Raw genomic sequence first — 8,797 nt, 5'->3', positions numbered from 1 at the left:
CAAATGAGAAAACTGAGGCCCACAGAAGCTAAGACCTTCCTAGTCTCCCACCAGAGGGGAACTGAACATTGATCTGTTTCACCGGAGCCCGTCCACCGATGCTCCCATTGGTAGTCTATTCTAAAGACAATACAATTAAGAAATAAATTTCTAGACCAAGTCACAAAACACTGACTCTCAGACACTGGGGAAAAAGAAAGAAAAGCATTTAAAGGTAATTATGATGGGAAGTTTTAAAAGGGTCATTTTTTTATGTTTGACAGATCCATTAAAATTACATAAACTTCACAGAATACGTAAAATAAACGTAGTAAACTATGCCTACCCTATAGGAAACACTTTCTGGTTTTAATGGTTAATTGGATCTAAAAGCTGATTCTTTATAAAAACACTAGTAAATACACACACTAAAGGTAAGGTTTGCAAAAAATTGGAAATGAAAATGGGGATATAACAATTTTAAAGACTTTTTAAGACTTTTTGAAATTTCAAGTTATTTGTAAAATAAATATGAAAACTCATAATACAATTCTACTAAAGTACCAAAACTGACAATAGTAAAAATGCTTTCATTTCATTACCTTAATTTTGGATATTGTATACTTTTGTATTTTCCCTTTGCTTTTATTATGATCATTCAGAATATCGTTATTCTTTCTCTTGCCCTCAACTCTTTTAACCTAGTCTTATTTCAGTATCACAATCCTTCCCCTAGAATCACTGATTGAAAATCACACTTACAAAAAATTAAAAAAGGAGACAAGGTTGAAATCTGAGTCAACAAAAGCGAATTTGAACCCTAACAGGCCTATTTTGCACTCTACACAGAAATACTGTTGTGTAACAATCAGAATTAGATGAAAGAATGGAGCATTACTATTCCCTGGTGGTGGTGGAAGAAATGACCAAGTAGCCAACTAGGAATTCTTATCACTTAAGAACTTTAAAGGGTATTTGGTGCCATCTACTGGAAACCAAGCAGTAAGTATAAAACAAAGGTTTGATTTTGTTTTTCTAGAAATTTTTTTTACAGAGATCTATACAGTTACCAGTTAGATAAAATAATCGGAAGATACAGGTTTTGAAAAAACCTGAAAATCCTAAAACAAAGTAGAAGTGGTGACCCCCAGCACCTAGAACCTCAAAGGCATTGTATAACCATCGACTGACAGGCACAACCCCCAAAATAAAAATAAGTAATTCCAGAATGTTTGAACCTAAATTTTATGACCAGAATTTTAAATAAAGTTATGTGTAATAGCATATATATGGGATGACAATAGTTTACCGTATATATCTTTGAGCAGGTATTAAAATCAGCTAAGCCCTGACTGGTGTGGCTCAGTGCCTTGGGCGTGATCCCGCAAACTAAAAGGTCAGCTGGTTGGAATCCTGGTCAGGGCACATGCCTGGGTTGCAGGCTGGGCCCCAGGGGTGAGTGAGAGGCAACGAATTGATGTTTTTCTTGTACATCGATATTTCTCTCCCTCTCTTTCTCCCTCCCTTCCCCTTTCTCTGAAAATAAATAAAATCTTTTAAAAAGTGATCAACTATAGAATTGGGAAGTAAAAGAAAATGTTGAAAATGGGAAACACAAAGACATATGGCCCGTCAGATAATCTTCACTGCATCTTTTAGAAAGTGAAGACTCATTCTCCTACTTTTGAGAGGCTTATGTACTCCAGGTGTGCACAGGATAGTAAATGCTGACGAGGCAGCAGGTTCATTAAATGCAATGGGAGTTCTGACAGCTAATTTTTTTGTTGTTTTAAAAATATATTTCATTGATTATGCTATTACAGTTGTCCCATTTATCCACCCTCTTTCCTTGCTTTATTCCCCTCCACCCTGCACCTCTCCTCCCACCTGCATTCCCCCACTTAGTTCATGTCCATGGGTCGAACATATAAGTTCTTTGGCTTCTCCATTTCCCATACTATTCTTAACCTCCCCCTGTCTATTTTGTACCTACTATTTAATGCTTCTTACTCCCTGTGCCTTTTCTCCCATTCACACTCCTCCCTGCTAATAACCATCCATGTGATCTCCATCTGTGATTCTGTTCCTGTTCTAGTTGTTTGCTTAGTTTGTTTTTGTTTTTTTAGGTTCGGTTGTTGATAGTTTGTTGTCATTTTACTGTTCGTAGGTTTTGATCCTCTTCTTTTTCTTAGATAAGTTCCTTTAACATTTCATGTAATAAGGGCTTGGTGATGATGAACTCCTTTAACTTGACCCTATCTGGGAAGCACTATATCTGCCTTTCCATTCTAAACGATAGCTTTGCTGGATGCAATAATCTTGGATGTAGGTCCTTGCCTTTCATGACTTTGAATACTTCTTTGCAGTCCTTGCCAGCATGGAAGGTTTCTTTTGAGAAATCAGCTGACAGTCTTATGGGAACTCCTTTGTAGGTAACTATCTCCTTTTCTCTTGCTGCTTTTAGGATTCTCTCCTTATCTTTAATCTTGGGTAATGTAATGATGATGTGCCTTGGTGTGTGCTTCCTTGGGTCCCAATTTTTTGGGACTCTCTTGAGCTTCTTGGACTTCCTAGAAGTCTATTTCCTTTGCCAGATTGGGGAAGTTCTCCTTCATTATGTTTTCAAATAAGTTTTCAATTTCTTGCTCTTCCTCTTCTCCTTCTGGCACCCCTATGATTCAGATGTTGGAACATTTAAAGTTGTCCCAAAGATTCCTAAGCCTCTCCTCATTTTTTTTGAATTCTTGTTTCTTCATTCTGCTCTGGTTGAATGTTTCTTTCTTCCTTCTGCTCCAAATTGTTGATTTAAGTCCCAGTTTCCTTCCTTTCACCATTTGTTCCCTGTACATTTTTCCCTTATCTCACTTTGCATAGCTGTCACTCTTTCCTCTATTTTGTGATCATGCTCAAGCATTTCTGTGAGCATCCTGATTACCAGTGTTTTAAACTCTGCATCTGATAGGTTGGCTAGCTCCTCATTGCTTAGTTGAGTTTTTTCTGGAGCTTTGATCTGTTCTTTCATTTGGGCCATTCTTTGTCTCCGCAGGCCTGTTATGTAGTAAGTGGCAGAGCCTTAGGTATTCACCAGGATGGGGCAACCCATGTCTCACTGCGTTGTGGTGCTGTATGTGGGGGAGGGGTCCAAGAGGGAATAATGCCCCTTGCTCGGGTTTTGGCTGGCTTTCTGCCACTTCCTCCACTACCCACAAGCAAGTTAGGCCCTTCTGGTGCTGATTCCCGGGGTGGGGAGGTTGTGTACGTTCTAGGACCCTTTGGGTCTCTCCAACGAACTTTCCTGGGAGGCTGGGAATTTCTCCTGCCACCTCAACCCCCACAGATTTTTTCAGTCAGAGGTTTAGAGGGTTCCCCACTATGGGACCCTGGGTTGTGCAGTCTGTCCCGCTCCCCAGTTGTTCTGGTTTATCTGCATGCATATGCGGGATCGCCTGCTCTGCCAGCCGCTGCCTCACCCACCCCGATCCTCCAGCTGCCACCTTGCCACAAGTCCTCTCCACCCCAGCTGCCCATCTCTGCCCCTCCTACCAGTTTGGATGAATTTTCTTCTTTAACTCCTTGGCTGGTGGATCTCCGTACAAGTTCGATTTTGTCAGTTCTGGTCATGTTTTGTTTTTAAATTTGTTGTCCTTCTTTTGGTTGTGCGAGGAGACAACATGTATCTACCTACGCCTCCATCTTGGCTGGAAGTCCAGAGAGCTAATTCTTCAGTCAGTACCTCACAGAGTGGCAGGGAAAAGAAAACTGGTATATTATAACCCTTAAATGTCTAAAAAGTTCCAAAACTGGAAGCAAAATACTTTACTTGTAACTGAGTTGGACATTTCCTAAGCACTATGACATTAAAGTAAAATTTTTTAAATCAAAATTTTGAGGAAATAATTTTGTTCTTCAAAGTGTAAAAAAAAAATCAGGACTGGAATTTCCTGCTTCAATAACATCAATCTGCTTCTTTGTGGCTACTTTGGACACTCCAATATTATGACATCTAATATCATGATATTAATTTAAAAAACCTTTAAAAACAATACTTTGCTAAAATTAGTTACTCCACAAATATTTGTCATTTTAAAAACAGAGCAATGGCTAAACAAACAGTAGCATATGAGGTCTGTCTGGGAAAAGTCCAGCCACCGTTAATATAATGAGAACAGTTTGCATGAAATTGATGTAACCTGGCAGCCACGGAGAGTGGACTGGAATGTGCATGTGTGAACAATGATGACTTCACTGTACTAGTCAGTGGAGGTGGTAGACACTGTTGAGTGAGCATGTGTACTGTGTGGCTGTCTCATTCAAAGTGACTAAGTGAGTAGAGCAACAGATCTGCAATAAATTGTGCAATAAGCTTGAACATCCCTCTGCAGAAACTACTGGAATGATTCAGAAAGCTGCAGCTATGGGCAACTCGTGATTGGCAGCCTTATCACACCATCACATCTGCTCATACATAGTATCTCCTAGGGTTTTTTGGTGAAACATCCAATCACCTAGGTGATTTCAAGTCCCCTACAGCCCAGATTTGGTGCCCTGTGACTTCTGGCTTTTCCTAAAACTAAAATTATCTTTGAAAGGGAAGAGATTTCAGACTGTCAGTGAGATTCAGGTAAATAGGACGGGGCAGATGATGACGGCTGGAGAACTGTGTGAGGTCCCAAGGTGCTACTTTGAAGGGGACTAAGGCGTCATTGTCCTGTGTACAACGTTTCTTGTATCTTGTGTCTTCAATACATGTCTCTATTTTTATACTACATGGCAGGATGCCTTTTGGATAGACTGAGTATATACTACACAAAACCCTATGTAGCAGCTAAAAAAAAAAAGGCAGAGGTACATAAGCTGGCATGGAAAGATCTCCAAAGCAGTATTGAATTAGTTGTGAAATAAGCCCTACAGCTTATTACTAATGTTTTAAAAATCCCAAACAATGTATTTTCCTCATCTCCAACTCTAACTCTGTTACTTACATACACGCATAGACAAATGTCTGGAAAGGTACAGTGCAAAGAAGGGGCAATAGGACCAGGAATGAGGGGCACAGTTCAAAGGGATTTAGCTTTGTGATGTTTTAAAATTTTTACAGGGAAAATGTGTCCATTTATTACTTTGGTAACTGAAGGTTAATGTAAAAATCAAGGGAGGTGGCCAAGTGAAGAAAGGTCACTGCACCATATTTGCCAATTTGGCAGATATCTACTGACGGCCTCCCTCCGTGTCAGGCGTCGTGTGGCGCTGGGGCTGTAGCAGCAAACAAGGCAGAAGCCCCCATTACTTCTTGTCTAGTGGAAGAACCAGAAAGTAATAAACGGATATAGAGAGTGTCAGGCAAAGAAAACTGTGACAGGGCAGATGATTTCCTTAGTTATAAGGAAAGCAAACTTTGCTGAACATGTGGAAAAATTGGAACCCTCATACATTCCTGGGGGGAATGCAGAACAGCGCAGCTGTGCCAGTTTTACAGAACCTCAGAAAGTCAAACACAGAATGATTATATTTTCTGTGTTCAACTGCACTGCAGTTGCACTCCTAGTTATATACCCAAGGGAATTAAACAAAAACTGGTGTACGGATGATCGCAGCAGTATTATTTGTAATAGCCAAAATGTGGAACAACCCAAATGCCAATCGCCTGATAAACTATAAGGAAAAATGTATGTAATAGAACAGAATATTATTCCGCCACAGAAAGTAATAAAGTACTGGTACATGTTACAGCATGGACACCTTGAAAATATTATGCTAAGTGAAACAAGTCAGACACAAAAGACAAAATTACTGTATGATTCCATTTATAGGAAATATCCATTTGTATAAAAATGTCCAGATTAAACACATCTCTAGAGACAGAAAGTACATCAGTGGTTTCTGTGGTGGGAGGGATGAGGCATGACTGCTAATGGGTACAATTTCTTTTTGGGGTGAGGAAAATGTTTTGGAATTAGTGTTGATGGATGCATAGCTCTATGAATATACTAAAAACCACTGAAATGGTATACTTTAAAAGGGTGAATCGTATCTCAACTTCTTAAACATAAAAAAAAAAAAAGGGTAAAGTAGAATTAAGGGAGGAAAGGGGGATTTGATATTTTGGATAAAATGTTCAGGAACAACCTTATTTTGAGCAGAGACCTGAACGACATGAAGAAGCCATCTATGCGAAACTGGAGTGCGAGTGTTGGCGGGGGAGGAACGCTTTTGGGAGGAAGAAGTCTCCAGGCAGATGCAGACCTGTTCTCAAGGAACAGCAAGGAGGTGAGCAGCATGACTGAGTGCAGTAGCAAGGGGGTGAGGCTGTGAGATGCCAGGGTCCAGACTGTTCAGGCTTCTGGACCACAGTAAGGACTGGACTTCATTCTAAGTGACAGAAAAATACCAGAGGCAGCAGCAATGTGATCTGATGCACATTTAAAAAGGTTCACCACTGCTGCAATAAACTGAGGCTGCAAGAGAAGGAAGGAGAGCTACTAGGAGGAGCTACAGTAGTCGTGGCAGAGCAATGGCTTCAGTTAGTATAGGTGGTGAACAGTTTCAACACATCAAATCACTACAACGTATACTTGAAATATTTTACAATTTTATGTCAAGTATACTTCAATGGATCTGAAAAAAGTGCATCCAAAATATACTCTGAGTAAAAAAAGTCTGCATAGGAGAAAGGAGTCAAGGATGACCCTAAGGATTTGGTCTGAACAAAGAAGTGAGTGGAGGAACGAGCCATTTACTGAGATGAGGAAGCCTCCAAGAGCGCTGGGCAGGGAAATGGGAGAAATTTGAGGTGTCTAATAATCCAGGTGCATATACAAGCATGGAAATCGGTAAAATGGTCAGGCTGGAGTTATAAATTTGAGAACCAAGACAGATGTTTGAAGTCACGCAAATAGATGACTTACTAGGGCAGAGATTGGAAAATCCAGGGACACAACCCTGGAACACTCCTAACATTTAGATACTTAGAAATAGAAGATTTGGCATAATTTATGCCTGCTTAGAGGCAGCAGCTTGTTAGAAAACAAGGATATCCTTCCATCTTTGTTATTCCTATAGAATCAGACAATCTGATGGATAAAAGATCCTTCAAACCAAGACTTCTCAGGATCAGAGATGTCTTATCTCTAAATTTTCATACTTCCTCCTTCTCTGTTTTGTTGATGTTGGCTGATGGTGTACAAATCTATTGAGCTTCCAGATATTCTCAGATTATTTCCTTACGAAATGTGCTGCCTTGAGGATCTCAAGTCAAATCTTTACTAACACCATACTAAGATGACAATTCAAAGACCTGTAATTTAGTCTGGGGTATATATTTTATTCCAGAAGTTTTGGCTTTCCTATTAAAATAATTGGGTCTGATTTCCTTGGGTGTGCACATATGTGGTTAGAAACAGTCCATGTCATGGATGGTATACACATACACAAGCTTTTGAAGAGTAGGGATATGGGATTCTATTTAGCTCAGTTGGCAAAAAGTCCAACAAAATAATCCAGCTGTCTGAGGTAGTGACACTTGTGCAATGGGTGTAGCACATTCAAATATTTAAGCACTGAAGGCACAGTTATTGGCATAAACACCAATGATTTCTGCCTTTATGGTCTGAAAAGCCTCAGCTTCTTCATCTGGGAAATGGAGATAATACCTGCTATATTTCATAGGGATTAAATGAACCAAGGTTCTGTACACTGTATTATGCAATGCAGTCATACTATTCTTTGTAGGGAATAACATGCCAGAAGAGTTTTAAAGAACTATAATAGATGGTCAAATTTCAAATGCAATGAAGGATTTAAAAATCCAGCTAAAGACACTTACAAAATCATATACTTATAGTGACTACAGAATTTTTAAAAAATAGTAAAAGATTAGAAAAAACTTGAATGCCCTTCAATGGGGCATTATTTAAAGCAAATTATAGTCTGTTCTACAGTAGACTCTAATTGCTGCCCTTAAAAAAAAAAGAGGCAGAAGGTAGAGTAGGGAAATGCTGTGCTCACCTCCTCCTAGGACCACATCAAAATTACAACTAAACTACACAACAACCAACCGTCTGAAGACCAGCTGAAGAGAGTCCTGTAACAGGATATACAGAAGAAGCCACGTGGATACCATGAATTGCATTACTGCTCTCTAAATTTCTGGAATAAACCCTACTTGGTGATAAAAAGAAAAAAGTGGCAATATTACATGTACTGATAAGAAACAATCTTAAGATGTACAAGTGAAAAAAGGCTAGGTGCAAAATAGTGTGTAAAGTTGGCTTACATGTGATTAATAAAATAAGATATATCTTTATGTACATAAGGAATATTTCTGAAAAAAATACACAATGCCCTTTATGCCAGGGGTGTCAAACTCATTTTCACCGGGGGCCACATCAGCCTCGCAGTTGCCTTCAAAGGGCCGAAATAATTTTAGGACTGTATACATGTAACTACTCCTTAACTGTTAAGGAGTTGAAATTACATTTGGCCCTTTGAAGGCAACTGCAAGGCTGATGTGGCCCCCGGTGAAAATGAGTTTGACCCCCCTGCTTTATGCTGTCTGAGTTGTGTTTGTATTACTTAAAAAAAGAAAAAAAACCCTCAAATTTAAAATTTAACCACAGTGTCAAGTATCAGTGAAATGTGAAATAGAATGGGTAATGATTATTATCTTCAATATAAAAAGAGCTTTCTGCAAATAAGAAAAAGCTTGCTAAAACACAAATGGATCCAAGATTTGGAATTAGCATTTCACAAAAGAAATATACATGGCTAACATGTTTTTAAAATGTTCTTTCTCCCTAGAAATTAAGTATATTGAAACCAA

Source organism: Desmodus rotundus, chromosome 5 (assembly GCF_022682495.2).
Source record: "Desmodus rotundus isolate HL8 chromosome 5, HLdesRot8A.1, whole genome shotgun sequence".
Taxonomy (NCBI): domain Eukaryota; kingdom Metazoa; phylum Chordata; class Mammalia; order Chiroptera; family Phyllostomidae; genus Desmodus; species Desmodus rotundus.
Note: the sequence above shows the minus strand (reverse complement) of the source record.